Source organism: Lissotriton helveticus, chromosome 7 (genome assembly GCF_964261635.1).
Source record: "Lissotriton helveticus chromosome 7, aLisHel1.1, whole genome shotgun sequence".
NCBI classification, from domain to species: domain Eukaryota; kingdom Metazoa; phylum Chordata; class Amphibia; order Caudata; family Salamandridae; genus Lissotriton; species Lissotriton helveticus.
Window position 1 is genome coordinate 284,721,649 of NC_136068.1, and position 16,794 is coordinate 284,738,442.

A 16,794-nucleotide genomic window follows, 5' to 3' on the forward strand; every position below is an offset into this window, starting at 1 on the left:
CTGGCTATCAGTGTACAGAGTCACTCATTTCCCGTTTGACAACACACACGCTCTTGTCAATGCAATCAGCTCTGCTGCTTGAGCTGAGTTCTGTGGGATACGTGTAGTTTCAACAATCGTATGCAAATTCGTAACAGCATATGCCGCAGTCGTATCACCATTCGGGAGCTTGAAGCACGAACCATTTACCCATAAGGTACCATCACACTTTGAAAGAGGAGTGTCCCTAAGGTCTATTCTCCCTTTCGTTTCTTCCTCTGTCCTAAGAAAACAATCATGCTGTACAGAAACATCTGTCTCCACTGAAATCGGCAACAACGTAGCTGGATTCAACGTGTTGCATCTCTTTATATGCACATGGCTCGCTAAGAGTGTCAACTCATAACCTGACAATCGAGCACTAGTTAAGTGCTGTGTCTTGGTCCTGTTTAACAAGGTATCCACTGCATGTGGAACCATCACAATCAACGTATTATCCATCACCAAACCAGCAGACTGTCGAATGGAAACAGCTGCTGCCGCTGTGGCTCTCAAACAACTCGGCAACGCTCTAGCTACCGGATCCAACGTTGACGAGAAATACGCGCATGGATGCTGCTTGTCCCCAAAAGATTGTGTCAACACTGACAACGCACATCCCTCTCTCTCGTGCACATACAACCTAAACGGCTTGCTATAGTCTGGGGTACCCAACACAGGAGCCGAACACAATTCATCACGTAATTCCGAAAAACTTTTCTGACAATCGTCAGACCACGGGAGGGGATTTGGTGTATCTTTACAAGTCAATGCCAACAGAGGTTTGGCCAGCAGAGAAAAATTCGGTATCCATTGTCTGCAATATGACGTGATACCCAAGAAAGCACGCACCTCTCTCTGTGTACTTGGTAAAGTCATTCGCGCAATCGCTTGAATTCGTTCTGGGGTCAACCTTCCTCCCTCCTTTGACAAGAGATGACCTAAGTAGGTCACCTCTTGGCAACAATACTGCAACTTGGAAGGTGACACTTTATGATGCAAGTCCGACAAATATCGCAACAAAGAAAGAGTAGCTTCTTTACAAGTTTTCTCATCATCAGCGGCCACTAACAGATCGTCCACATACTGAATAAGAGCAGCACCAGCAGGCAACACAAGAGTATCAAGTTGACCTTTCAAAGCCTGGCTATAGATAGAAGGACTCTCACAATAGCCTTGAGGAGCTCTTTTAAACCGGAAGCTTCGGCCTCCTAAAGAGAAGCCAAAAATATCTCTACTCTCCTCAGCAATTGGAATACTGAAGAAAGCATTTTTCAAGTCGATGACTGAAAACCAAGTAGCTGAAGCAGGAATCAAAGTCAACCAAGCAGTAATATCCGGGACAACTGGAAACTGTGGCACGACGATTTTGTTAACCTCTTTAAGATCGATCACAAACCTGTAAATGGGTGGCTGAGAAGAGTCAGTGCGTTTCAAGACAGGCAAAACAGGACTGTTGCACACATTACCTCTCGTCTCTTCAATCACATCTTTCTCAATTAGATCATAGATGATCGCTAACAACGCTCTTTCACCATCACTAGAAATCCGATATTGGGGAATGCGTGGCAATTTAACATTTGATTTAAGCGTTACAACGTAAGGTGGAATCTCCAAAAGACCCACATCATTAGGATCAGTAGCCCAAAGAGTATCAGGGAGAGAAGACAATTCTGTCAGAAGTTGATCCTTCGACAAATACATCGGAGAGATCACTTCTTACCCAATGTAAGCTGTACTCCCGAAGGAGAACAATACAACGTCGCATACAACCTTTTCAACAGATCCAATCCCAACAAGTTCTCACCACAACCTGTCGTCAGAATAAGGGGTGCTTCAAATTCACGAGGTCCAACAGAAAGAGACAAAGGACTAGAAATCGGGGTTCTAACTGGGGTGCCAGAAAAACCTACTGAAACATTCGTTAAGCCAGACAAAGGTGCGCCAGGGAGTCTAGAGTGCATAATAGAACTCTTTGCAGCACCAGTATCCAACAGAATAGGCTCTGACACACCTGATGTGATCACTTCAACATAAGGTCCACTCTGATCTACTGGAACTGAAACAACTGCCTCTCTTTGTCTATGGCTGTCCTAGCAATCATTACCGTCCATATTCTCACCTTCGACATAGTAGTCGTCAGCATAGTACTGAGTCGTCCTACCAGACGCACCGTTTTGCTGATCAAAACAATTAATTGAATTTTGTGGAGGAAAGGAACGCGCATTCTGGGGGAACACACCACGTCCCCTACCTCTAGAAGCTTGCTGAACACCTCGACCTCTCACACCAGAAACACCATTTGTGCGCTGTAATAGAACTGGGCAACTACTTTTAAAATGGCCCTCTTCTTTACAATAGGCACACTGATTAGGGCCTATAGGAAAACGCGGTTGAGGAGGCTCAAACCTTTGTGAGTTTCTCTGAAACTGCTGAGGCTGCTGATAATCACGTTGGCTACTACGAGGCGGATACGCTTGCTGCAAAAGAACCTTTGTCTTCAACTCTTTAGTCTTCTTGTCTGCTCTATCCTTCTCATCCTTATCCCTATTTTCGTAGTACTGTGCAGTAGCCAATATCTGTGCTGATGAGGAAACAGCCCAAGAACTCTCTGAATCCTTCAATTTAGTACACAACTCGGGAAGCAAATTATGCACAAACTTATCAACAAACAACCTTTGACCACCTTCCGTACTCATGTCTTGACCACTATGGTCAATAAACGTCTCATCAAACCTAGTGAAGAAATCAGACACACTTTCATCTTTCTTCTGCTTACACGCAGACAATTTGTCCCAGTTTACTCGCATAGCAGGCATTAAAGTCTTCATATAAGTAACGATCCTACCAGGAAGTTCTGCAACTAGAGGCTCAGGTTTAGCACCACCAACTTGTCGACCATCCGCAGCACCAATATTGACCCAGGTGTCACCTAACTCTAGCGCATGATCCGTGTGACGAATCAATCCCCATAAAGGCTGTGGAACCACATTTCCAAACAACATGTCTATATCAGCTAGATTCATAATACTTGAGTCTGCAGTCTGTGATAATTCCTTATAATACCCTGCAGGATTTTTACGGGGGTCAGGCAAAGTCTGCTTAAGAGCCAAAACTTCAGCTCGCTTCCATGGAACATGTACCCAAACACGTTGAAAATGGGCTGGCGCAGCAAGAATACCAGCATTAACATCGGCCTGAACGGCCTCTTTCCACACCGGAGGAACCTCCCTCATTGGATATTGTCGCACTTTCCTCCTAACAGAAGGATCAGGCTCAAACAACGGCTGAGAAGGAGACTTACTCCTAAACGACAACAATGTCGCAACTGCTCTCTCAACATCGAGACCCACTATAGTTCCCTTCGCAAACTCGGACTGTACACGGAACAACTCAGACGGAGTCTGTCCCAAATCACCATCTTCCCATTCTTCACGAAGGAAAGCACACATTTCATCAAAAACATACCTCTGCTTCGGTGCTTCCCATTGACGGAAGACATCCATAACAGATTCTAAATCATATCTCAAAGTATTAGTAACCCATTTACGTGCCAAATGATCCAGTACTGTCCGCTCGTCGGGACCAGGCAATTGGCTACGTAATTGTCTACGCTCTGAAACAGGGGTCATACCTAGTGACCCAAAGAGAGGGGAAAGAAGACCAGTAACGGTATCAGTCATCCTCTGTTGAACAGAAGGAGAAGTTGACAGAAGGACAGGAGACAAGGCAGACTGAGAGGAAACCAATATAGGAGCGGTAGCAGAAGAAGTAGCAAAGACAGGAGACAACGTCGTAAGAATTGGAGACGGAGCAGGTAGCAAAGTCGGCGGCCCTTGAGAAGGCTGCGCCAGAGGAATAGGAGCCAACTGAAGGGGAGCTGGCGGCTGTCCAATAACCGCAACTAAAGTTTGCGGAGGTGCTGTAGCACTCTGCACATAAGGGGGTGGTGACCTCAACAAATGGGACATCAAAGGATCCTCCTCAAGTTCCTTCGTCGCATCTTGCTGATGAGGTGGCAAAGCTGGATTACACTTATCAATCGCCATTTTACGTTGCCTGTGCAACTGCTCACTCGCTTGTTCTACTTCATTATCTTTAAACTGTATAGCAGCTTGCATTATCGAAATACCCTTCTCTCTTTTATTTCTCTTTGCTAATTTAATTTCTTTCTGTTTGGCTTCCTTTCGCCAGAGGCGGAAACAGTCAAACATCGCCGGCCAGGCTTTCTTCTTGAAGAGTTTAACTTCTAAATTATCTAAAATCTCCGTGTCATAACTACCATATTGGGTCCACTTTAGGACACCGTCCTTTCTAGTGTAGCGAATCCACACTTCATTATACGTGATGGGGCCCACGCCATGTTTCAAATAGAGCTCATAGGTTGGAGTTCCAATCGGAGGAACCGGACACGAATCCTCCAATCGGGAATCCCTATTACAACCGCAACAAAATAACTTTCCAAGTCTGCTAAGACCAGGCATCTTCACTCACTAGTCTAGCTTCAAACTTCAAGGGAATATCGAATACGATAGTCTCGTGAATACACGAGTCCCTCGGCGTTGGAGCTTGCAAGTCCCAAATCAAAGATCCCAAGGGATACCCAAAAACTAAGGACTGGGAGACGCTCTACTCATACTTAACTGAGGTATCGATCACGTCACCAGAAGACCCGTCTATCGTCTCGCTTTACAAATTGTCTAAGGGCTCCAAGACAGGGCGACAGTCAGGGCAGCAGTCCTTCGTAGCTGTCGGAAAGCGGGGAACCTCGCAGCAAAGACTTTCGGACCACGACAACATACAGGGGTCGATGAAGTGGCAGGCCTTCCTCCAGAATTTTCACACGAAGCTCCTCATGATCTTCAGGTTTGGACCGGTACCGCTGAAGTCGCCCCACGTTGGGCACCACCTGTCTTAGAATACAGAGACATGGGGTACTTCTTGGTGACGTCAAAGATCAAATTTATTAGCTGCAGCCAGTAACAGAGATCCTAGAAGTACAACATGGTGTATGTTCTCAGGAGACTGCTCAACTTTACAAAGCAAGCCATCCCTTTTTATACAAAAAATTGTGCTTCAGGCAAACATTCCTTATTTACAGTTTGACCACTCGCATGTTTCCACGACAAAAGCAGGAGCATGATGACAAGCCCATTTTACAGTTTGTCCAGCCCAAAATTAATCATAATAAACATTCTTCTTTCTAACAAACCGGACAAGAACCCATAATAAAAGACCTCAACCCAAATCATAAATAGGCCATAAAAGAAGGAACAGAAACAGATGAGAAGCAAGATAGAAGGGTGTGTGCATGTACCATAAACTCAGCAATGTCCTGCTCTTTGATCTCTATCTTGATCAGCTAAAGGGCAATAATTGGTTTGGCAAGGTCAGCTTCAGGCAGCAGTGTCAGTTAACTTCAGGTCAAACAGGAGTCAGCACAAACTCAAGCTAGGGTGTACGTGTCCCAGAGACTTGTTCAGCCACAGTCATAGGCCTATGTGAGGGCAACCACAAAATGGCTGCCATGCACAAAATGGAACCCAAGGGTTTCAGAACGAAATCGTCAAATACACAGTGAATCCATCAATGTAACGTGACGGAAACACTCATGCTTGCTGAGCTCACTGTTTACGGTTCGCTGTTACCACAATTGTAACAGAACCACGACCATTACGACCCAGGGTCAGAAATCAAGGAACCTCAGAAGGTCCAAATGAGGGGTAGCCTGCGCCTATAGGTCCTACATTGAAAAGAAAGACAAATTATGGAAGCAACCTAGAAGAAACTCGAAACGTGCATAAAGTTGATCAAACACATTTAGAAACAAATGCAGTGGATCTAAGATACAGCACCCAGGAACTCAAAGTATGCGCAACATCGAACAGATCCGAAACACACAACATCAAGGGTTAAATTGTTGCTCCATTAGATGACAAGATAACAACTCAACCATAGAACAGTTGGATCTTTGGGATGAGTAAAGAGAGAAAAAAATCAAACCTATACCCTTTTGTAAGGGCGAAGAAAGGTAGGTGAGCAAAAACTAGTATAGGAAGCACAAAAATAAAACATATTTAAATTCTATAAAAAAGTTGAAACAGAGGTACCAAGAGGATCAAGTAGAGACTAAAGACTTCAGCGTCTGGAACATGAAAACGTTCATTAAGGACACCACAGACTTTCTTAATAAGATCAACCAGATAGGGATATCAGAGGATGAAATCATAGTGATGTGCACAATAGACGTGAAATCTTTATGTACCTCAATACCACATCAGCCTGGGCTTGAAGTCATTGAACAAGCCTTACTACATACTTATTATGATAAAGGTTTAAAAATATTTCTGATGGAATTGTTACAATTCACTCTCATGCATAGCTACTTCAAATGGCAAAATTAATGGTTCTTACAGAAGACCGGAGCTTCTATGGGCAATTGTGCCTGCCCAGCATATGCCAATATCTTTATGAATCAGTTTGAGTAAGAGCATATTTTGTCTACACCAGCTTGGAAAACCCATGCAAAACTGTTTCTTAGGTTCATAGATGACATCTTCAGTCTGTGGAATGGTTCAGTCTCACAACTGAGTGTTGAACTTAACAAATTAAATTTGATAGATGACCGAATACAGTTAATTTATGAGATTCAGGAATGAACAATCACATATCTGGACGTAAGAATTACAAAGAGTAACAAAGGATTTGAAACTGACTTGTTTAGAAAAAGCACAGATAGAAACAACAACTTACACTATGGAAGTTTCCATCAATCCTCATTACAACATAATTTGCCATTCACTCAATTATTAAGGGTAAAGAGAATCGTATCCGATCCCACTATAAATGCTGATCGCACTGATGAAATGTTACAACGGTTTAAAGCACTAATTTACCCTGACCAGATATTAAAACATGCAGAAAATAGATGTAAAACATACCCAGGGAAGAATTACTAATCCCCAAAGGCAAACCCACACAGGACCGCATAACAGTGGTGTCTAAATTCTCCACAAAAAGCATGGTATACAAAAAAATAATAAAGAAACATTGGTCAGTACTAAGACTTGAATCAGATTTCAACCACATCTATGACGAGGAACCTATCTTCGCATATACCCGGGGGGAAAACCTAGGTGAAATTATAAAACAGCCCAGTGTCAGAACCTCCCTATAACATTTAAAGGCACAGTTCCATGTTGGTGATACATACTCACCTGGGCCTATATAACTATGTATATATTAAACAGGTAAACCTACACTCAATCAATTTAGATTTTAGATCATATACCATTCAGGATCTATACCATTCAGGATCTGTACCATTTGTCTTACCAATCCAAGCCACTGATACCTATAGTCCTAAAGGATCAAGGGAGTTAGCAAGAAAATAGGTAGTATAATAACATTTAGCATTTCATAAACAGCCACAAACTCGAGAAATGTTTAAGTTCTTTTATCTAAGTAAATCTTTAAATGTTTGAAACCATGAACTCAATAATTTCTTGTTCTATTTAGAATGATGAAGATTAAAACAAACATATGCACTATTTTTGAAAGAAAATATCATCAAGCATTTAGACAAAGGGTGGGTAGAGAAAGGGAAAACAGTACAATGCCAAACCCACACTTTAAAGTTACCTAAAATGGTGTGATGACCAACCCTGGCCATGGGCTGAGTCAAAGGAAATGAATCCCAAAATGCAGGTGCCAGCAAGAAAGAACAGGTGCAGACCAGAATCAGGACAGGTTATGGACCAAATTGGATCAGCTCAGAACCGCCACAGGCTAAGACCGGCACCCACAGCTAAAGTGCAATGCCAGCATCACACCCCTCTCTGCAGCTAACAGCCGAACCCCGATTGGGTCATCAAACTCCTCTCCAGGGCCTCGATTGGGTTATCGAATCTTCTGACAGAGTGCTCCGCCAGCACCTCTGCTCTCGATCACCTATTGAGTGCGTTGGGTCAGTGACAGGTCAGCTATTCGGACAAGTCGGACAATCTAACTAGCTAAGCCTACCCTAGTTATACTATTTTCCAGGTCAGTGTACCACCCCCAAATGTTGCAAATGTGTGAATTCCACAATTTTATTGGACAAAGGACGAGGAGTAGTCATCACACCATATTGATATGAGGTAACTTGTCAATCATGTATTTAAATGTTCCCTCCCATAACTTTATCTTCCAATATACTTTTTATTCTGCCCGGTAGTGAATGTAACAATAAGACATTTAAACAATTTATTCAATTCTGCTTCCTCTGGCAGGGTGAGGAGATCTCTCTTCTCATAGTTTTTTTCCCAATCCATGTCATATTTGGCACTGTTTCAATGCCACAGCTTCAGTGGCTTGAGGTTTCTTTCACACAGGCACAGTCTCTCCAAGATGGAGTACAGAGGTACATTTAGGCCCAAATACGATACATGCAAGAATAGAAAAGAAACAGTTTTAGAGACACAGAATAAAATGAATGCACTGTATACCACTTCTCTCTATTGTATTCCCATTATTTTATTTAAACTATTGCATTAAAGGTTAGGCAAAACGAACAGATTAGCAAAGCAGCGATGCAAGCTTCTTGCATGTTAGGACACAGAACAGCCATCTTAGTTCTAGTGCGCAGAAGCAAAAGTTTCCCACCAAGCAAAATAACACGTGAGTGTGACAGATGCATGCGCAGTAGAAAATCCCACGCAGCAGCAGCCATTTTATTGCAAGCGGATTATAGTTAGTAAAAGCACATTGTCGAGCTTCCCCTAGATACCTAAAATGTCGAGTAATGCAATATTAATATGACAAAACATGTTAGTTAGTATATTAATATTATTTTCGAGAGGGTTGAATACAAGCAAGTCGCTTTACGTGTGCAACCTTGCTCCATCATTGGAACTGTAATAACTGGCATAACGTCTTCACAGGACCCCATATTTCACATCCCATGAAAGGTCACAGCATCAAACTCAAGGTCAACGCAACATGTGATTCAAGCAATATAATTTACGTATTAAAATACCCATGCGGAATGGTATACGTCAAACTTAGAGGAATCCAAAATCCAAGGTAAACGAACACAAAAGCAATATCAGGACTAAATCTCCGAAGTCAACAGTAGCAAACCACTTTGTTGAAGCCAATCACATTTGCCAACTGATATATTGCATCCTAGAAACCATCGAGAAACAAGAAGGAAGATATAATCACACCTATTCTGTTACAATGAAAATACCACTGGATACGACTCTTGAACTCTTTTAAACATATCAATGATATATCAGTCCATTATGTCCCATCGGGATGAGACATGCGAGGAGAGTCAATGGATGCAAAACTCATGTTGCAAGCTGCAGAATTCGGTACGCCGGTTGGTCAAATCTCAAGCAGATTTCGCCTCAAGGTTCACCGAGGCAGAAACGAGAATCTCGAATTTGGAAGATGAATTGGCACAACAGAAAGTAAGACAGACTCATTATGTAACATTAAAGAAGATACACAATGGAAATTGGCCGACTTTGAAAACAGGGCTTGACGAAATAATCTGTGACTGATGCAGATTCCAGGAGGGAAAGAGGGACAGGACCCTCACAAGTTTATAGTGGAACTTTTCAAAAATGCCTTTCCGGAACTCACTAAATGGGACTGGGACCGGCAAATTGACAGAGCACACAGATTCCCTTTTAATATTCGCCTCCGGCCTGGTCAGGCCGAGGTTAAGCCTAGGTCCTTTTTGATCTCTTTCAATAGCATTTTAGCTAGAGGGGAGGTTTTTGTGCTGGCACGTCCTAATAGGAAAAAGGCAGGGGTGGGGTTTGAGTTTTTTGCCACGCCTGATTTCTGTTGATATACAATGGAGACTCATTGGCAGCTTCACCAATTTATTGCTCAATAACAGGCTAAGGGGGCTCAAGCTTATTTATTGAACCCTGCCAAGTTAAAAGTTATTTTTCAGGAACGTACCCGGTTTTTCACAAATGAAGGTCCTGCAAATGAGTTTTGAATTCTATTTAGGTTCTATTTAGGTTTATTTAGTCATACTGGAGCACCTGGAGGTAATATTTTGCGGTTAAGATTCTGTTTCTCCTAAATAGTAAATAGTATATCACGGAATTCTTTTTTTTTTATATTCTTGTGAGAAAAGGCAGGGGAAGTACGGGAAGCTTTACATCTACAGGACCATAAGTCCTAATGCCTCAGTAAAGGGAGGGGGAGGGGGGTGGCCAGGGCGGGGTATGGGTGGGGGACTGTGGGGGGTCGGGGCACAGAGGTGGGTGGAAAATGGGGTACAAATCACAGTTAGAGTAAGAGAGTTGAACTATAAAACAGATAAAATGCTTCCAAACAATCTGAAAATTTATGGTAAAATGCTCATTAATTTTCATCTGTGTATGCTATTACTTTCTTGCTATGATGTTCAGGGGGATTAAAATCTGCTCCTTAAATGTATCAGGGCTTAATAATGTTAATAAACGAAAGAAGGTAGCTGCAGAACTTTGGTACATACAACCCGAGGTAGTATGTCTCCAAGAGACACATCTCTCCTGGAGTAATCGACAATTAGTAGCGGAGTTGGGGTACTCTCTGATTGCCGCTTCACAACAGTCATCTATGATTCGAGGTGTTATGATATTAATTAAACCGGATGTCTGCTCAATAGGACGATGTCTGACAGATAAATTGGGTCGCTGGGCTATAGCAGAATTAAGGCTGGGCAGTTGCCAATTCACATTATGTTCTATCTATGGATCTAATTTAGATGAGGCTTCGATTTTTGAGGGTCTGAACTTAGAATTGGCATCATGGGCAATGCCCTTGATTGTATGTGGAGATATTAATATCAATTTAACTCCTCAAGAAATTATTATGGGAACCCAAAATTATATAGGACGCAAACCACGGGTTTTTAAGGCTCTTTATAATTTCCTGGAAGATCATGGTTTAGTGGATGTCTGGGGTAACTTGTTTCCCACAAAATCTGGCTACACCTTCTATTCTTCCCCCCATAAAAAAATGGCACGATTGATTTTTTTTTCATGCCTTTAGATTTATTAACTGGAGCGACTATCCAATATTTCCTAGGATATCCTCCGATCATGCTCCTGTTGTTTTAGTAATACCAGCTTTACGGATTGATCACATAATAAGAGGCTTTACCTTTGATCGTAAGTTATGTGCAGATGATCAATTTAAGGGGCATATGGCTAAATGGATTGCAGAATTCTTTGATATTAATGCACACTCTGCCCGTATAGACATTGTATGGGACTCATTTAAGGTTTGTTTCAGGGGTAAAGTCTTGAGGTATGGCATTTCTTAACAAAGGAAAATTAAATCAGAAATGCGAGATATATATTCCGCCCTTAGAGTAGTGGAAGGGAAGCTGATTCAAGGGATAATAGATCGGGGGGATATTTCGGATCTCCAGGATGTAGTTGCTAGGTGTCGGGCGAAGATTATGAAGGTCTGGAATACTGAGACTGCGCGGAAATACTTGGCATATAAAAAGCAATGTCACGAGTATGGGGAAGCAACAGGGAGGTGCCTTGCGCTGAGGTTGCGCATGCAGGAAACCTCGCGACGTATTGCGGGCCTAATAGATTCTACAGGAGAGTTGTGTCATGATTCGAAGAAGATGTTAGCTATTCTTCATCAGTATTATACAGAGCTTTATACACAACAAAAGGGGGACGAGGGAACTGACTTAGAAACACTTGAGGGGATCTTTAATCAATTAGATCCCACTGACAGAGATTTATTGGATAGTCCTCTCATGATGGAAGAATTAGAAATTGCACTGAAAAGTTTAGCATCAGGGAAGGCGGCCAGTCCTGATAATCTCCCAGGCGAGATTTAAAAGCTTTTCTTTGGTCAGCTGAAGTATATAATGCTTGAAACATTTAAGGCAGCGCAGACAGGGGTGGCACCCAAATCATGGGACGAGGCCACTATTGTAGTTTTTAACAAGAAGGGTAAGCCTCCAGAGGAGCCCGGCTCATATCGCCCGATTTCCTTACTCAACTGTGACAGTAAAATCTACTCAAAAATGTTGGCCAATCGTATTTCAAAAGTTATAACTTCATTGGTTTCATTAAACCAACATGGTTTTATTCCCGAGAGAGGTACTGTCACACGTATTAATAAAGTTATCACTCTTTTTGATATTGCACAAGCTGAGAAACGGAAACTTGGTTTAATTCTATTAGATGCTGAGAAAGCGTTTGATCGCGTGGAATGGTTTTATTTGTGGGAAGTTATGAATCGGGCAGGTTTTGGGAAAGGATTTATCACGGCAATACACGAGCTGTATGGGTCTCCAGTTGCTAGAATTGCTGCTATGGGCATGAGATCTGAGGTGGTTAAAATTACAAGAAGTACAAGGCAAGGATGTCCCTGTTCCCCTTTGCTTTTTGCGTTATATATAAATCCTTTTATTGAAAAGCTATTAAACAGCCAGTTAATAAGACCTTTTATTGTACAGGATATTCTGGATTCAGTTTTCACGTATGCGGAGGATATAGCTGTGATATCTGTTGATCCGACTAAGGCCCTCTTAGAGATTGAGCGATTGACTTCTGAGTTTGGCCAGGTTTCTGGATATAAACTCAATGTCTCAAAAACACAAGTACTATGTACCGATAACATTCTAATGCAAGACCCCAGAGTAGTCTCTGAAGTCACCTATTTAGGTATTAAAATCAGAACGTCAATGAAAGATTTAGTGGAAGCAAATTATTACAGAATATAAGACAATCATTTGACAGATGGGGACGCCTTCATTTTACTATAATAGGTCGAGGGAATATTATAAAAATTAGCATTTTATCTAAAGTACTATACTTATTTAGATCTATTCCCTTGGAGATATCTTCTAGTCAGCTGCAACAGTTGCAGTCTTAATGCTCTAAATTTCTCTGGGCTCCTGGTAAACCACGACGGGCTATGAAATGGATGACACTTCCATTCGAAAGAGGGGGCCGAGCTATACCAGATTTCATTTTGTATTATTATGTTTGTTTTTTGCAGAGAATCCGTATAATATTGACGGGGGAGCAAATTGGTAATATAGCGGATGCACCGTCTAAATTTCAATTCATTTTAGGGACGGAGGCCAACAGATGTTTATTTAAAGAGCTTGAAGGCAACTACTACAAAAGGACTCGGTTTAAAATATTGGAAGCTGCATTTAAAGTCTGGAGGAGGTTACGTAAAATATAGATTCTTGAGGGATTAACCTACTATACTCCCATAAATGCAACTAAATTGCTCCTTTCTATATTTTAGGATAGGATAGCCAGGGATTGGCAGTATAGGGGCATAGTGCAAATTGGAGATTTTTATGAGGCCGGGGGATTGATTCCGATCTATGAACATCTTGTGAGTAAATATGATTTACCTATCTCCCAGTTTTTTTTATATCTTCAAACTCACGATTTTCTTAGGCGAAAACATTTGGCCCTTAAACCTAATGATTTGGTTGAGGCGGTTCGCAGGAAAGAGAAAATTGGGGGATTATATAAAATACTATTATCAACTAGACCAGATGATATTGAAAAACATAATATATACTGGCGGGCAACGCTGGGGGAACAAGATCTTTTAATAGAAAATGCTATTATTATGTCTGGTGAAGCTTTTCTGTCAGCTAACTTAAAAGCACAGTTTTTCAAAACAATTTTTAGTTTGTATTATACCCCTGAGTGTATGTTAAAGTGGGAATGCCGTTATGATGGCAAATGTTTTCGATGCAGGAGTGATAAGGCAGATAGCCTTCATATTTTTTACAATTGTGATAAGCTGTCTCATTTTCTGTTTGGTATTGAAACTTTTTTATCAAGTATGTTGCAGATTACGTTAAAGATTTCTCCCACTCTTATGTTATTGGGGATTGGTCAAGCTGTGGGTAAGGGCACTCTCTTGCCTAAACATAGGTATTTTTTATTTGTTGCAATGACTGTGGCACGTCTATGTATTGCATCAGATTGGCTGCAACCGGAGCCTCCAGCATTTGAATTTTGGCAGGCCAAATTGTACAATTTGTTTCATTTGGAATGGAGTCTCTATTCTGTAAAGGGAGTAAGAAAGCGTAAGATGGGTATGCTTATTTGGGGGGTCCTTTATGATCATATGGAGAAATGATTTTTGATGTATTTTGTGTTCACTCTTTCACAACTGTGGTACAATAAAAAAAAAATGAATTCTTTTAAACCTAATGTACTAAATGATAGGATGGAATTCCAATGTTATCTATAATTATTTTTTTTTATCCTATTTCTATGTCTTGATCGATGTGAACAACCCATCTCTGATTCATCTCCAATTATCACATTTCATATCTCTGTAACATATTTCATTCACACGTTTATTTAATTTTATTTCATTCTCAACATTTTTATATTTGTTTTCAACCGCACTCTCACATCTCAACGCTACAGATTAGACGTTTATCGCAAGTCTGACTTCATGTCCATTGTAGTCTACGTCTATTGCAGTCCAGCGGATAGAATGTAAGGTGAGTCCGCTTTTTATCTCTAGCGCTAACATGGTATAAACATATTGAAAACGGCAGAAAAGACGTTAGACAGATGTCTAACTGAGAGCCCAGCCATTTATTCACTATTAGAACATTGGAATGTTGGGAGCTCCATTGAAAACAATGGAGTGCTCTGGGCTTCTAATGGCTGGTATAAGCCTGGAGCTCCAACATTCCAATGTTTCTTTGTTCACAGCTCTGGCTGTGAACAAAGGCTTCAGGGAGCCTGAGGGGATTCCAATCCCCTCACGCTTCCAAAAGGCTTTGTTTTTTTGTTAGAACATTCTGTCCTCTAGTGACAGAATGTTCTAATAGCCTTATAGCCCTTCGTAGATGGGCTATACCGCTATTAAAGTCCCTCTCCCTTGTTAAAGGCCCTCGCCTTCGGCTCGGGGCCTTTAACGCTGGAGAGGGCCTTTAATAGCCGGTATAGCCCTCTACGGCGAGCTATAAGGCTATAGTAAGTATCTTTGTCAACTGGTAGAGCGTTGCTCACCTAATAGACTCCTTTAGCCATATCCGGCAAGGAAGCGCGTTTAGAGCAAACTGGCAAGGAAGCATGTCCAGCGTCTTTAGAGCAAACTGACCACCCGAAGCGTTAGATATTTTGCACTTCAGGCACGACGTCCTTAGATTAATGGACATTACTCCGAGTACTTTTTTAAACACAGCCATCACATTTTGACAGTTTGAATTAGCACAATCTATATATGACGATTTAGATTAATGAGCACTTTTCCGATCACTCGTAAACATTGTTGAATCACAGCAAAGTTAGCCGTTTTCTTCACCCTCGTGTTGTGATCCCACACTATTTGGTTTCTACACGTTTTTTCATGCACTTTTAAACCCTTGGTAACCACACCATTGATGAAGTCCACGAGTTATAAGCAGCATGCATACATTCGTTTTTTGGGTTTCTTCATGTATAGTGAGCAATGGCTCCCATTATCATTTCACAGGTCGTCCCCAGATGAAGGCCTGGATGGCCGAAATGCATTGAGACCAGTAAAGGCTTTTACAGATGCATATTGGGAAATACAGTGAAATAACTGTAATCGTGTTGTAAAGAAACAATACAAAGGAAAGATGAATAATCAACTTGAGTAACGAGTGACGATATTTATAAAAATTTGGAACAACTCATTAACCTCCACAAGAGGCCACTACACCAGTGCCCTGGGGACATACCCCACGACAGTGGGGGTGCAACCAGTTCAACATTTATCACCCCCACATGCCCTCTCCTCACACACTAGCCCTCAGAGTGGCCCATTGCCACTGGTTACTTGGGTGAGAGGACTGGCTGGGGAGGGGGGGGGGGCTCTATCCCTGACAGCGCCAATGGAATGGGCGCTTGCATGTCTGCATGCCAGTCAGTGGTTCTAGGTAGGACCTTCTTAGTTCTGACCTCAGCACATATGGCCACTCTGGTTGGTAGCTCTCATGTGTCTTGACACTGGGCCATCTGGTTGGCGAGAATCATGGGCCATCTGACAGGGGGTTGGCCTGGGCCATTTAATTAGCGGCCACCTGGGCGATCTGGTCTGAAACTGGCTTGGGTCATCTGGTCAGCAGCTGGTGGATAAGCTGGTTGGAGGGCAGGCTATCTCCAACTTTCTGTTTCCTGTGGGGTTGAATAGTTGAGGAAACTGACTTCTCTTCTAGGCTCAGACAGTACAGATGGGCTTAAAAAAGTAAATAGGGCTGAGTTCCAGTATACAGTGAAAAGCAGCCAAGGGCATCCAGGGCCAAATGATGTGGTTGGCAGGTATAAGCCAGGGACACAGTGTCATCTTGCCTACCTAGAGCAGAGTGGTTCCAAACCAGAGAGGAATGTGGGTCTCTGGGATGACCAGCTCCAAGATTCCTCAGTAAGAGATGCGGGAAAACGGTGCTTTCCATGAACAGCTTGGCATTCCTGCTAGGGCTCCAGGCACCTGCCAGGGCCACCTTCCTTACCCAGGACTTGGTGGTGCAGGACTGCAGAGGAGACTGGGGCTCCTCTAGTTCGATCAGTTCCAACAATCCCCAGTGAGAGGCGCTTGCAGCTAGAGCTTTTGCTTAGGAGGCATGATTGCCCAAGCCAGGGCTCCAGGCACCTGCCAAGTGCATATCCTCTACGAGGGCTGGGTGGCACTGGACCAGGGAGGAGTATGGGTTGCCTCCAGGCCAATTGGCTCCAACAATCCAAAGTGAGAGGCATGTGAAGCTGGAACTTTCACCTTGACATTCCAGAACCACAGGCT

At 42.4% G+C, this 16,794-nt stretch overlaps 1 protein-coding gene across 1 annotated transcript in view; it reads left to right on the plus strand.

Annotated features, from left to right (window-relative positions):
• Positions 1-16,794, plus strand: part of LOC144768429 (protein-glutamine gamma-glutamyltransferase E-like) — a 382,753-nt gene that overhangs the window by 110,452 nt on the left and 255,507 nt on the right. The window lies entirely within an intron of this gene.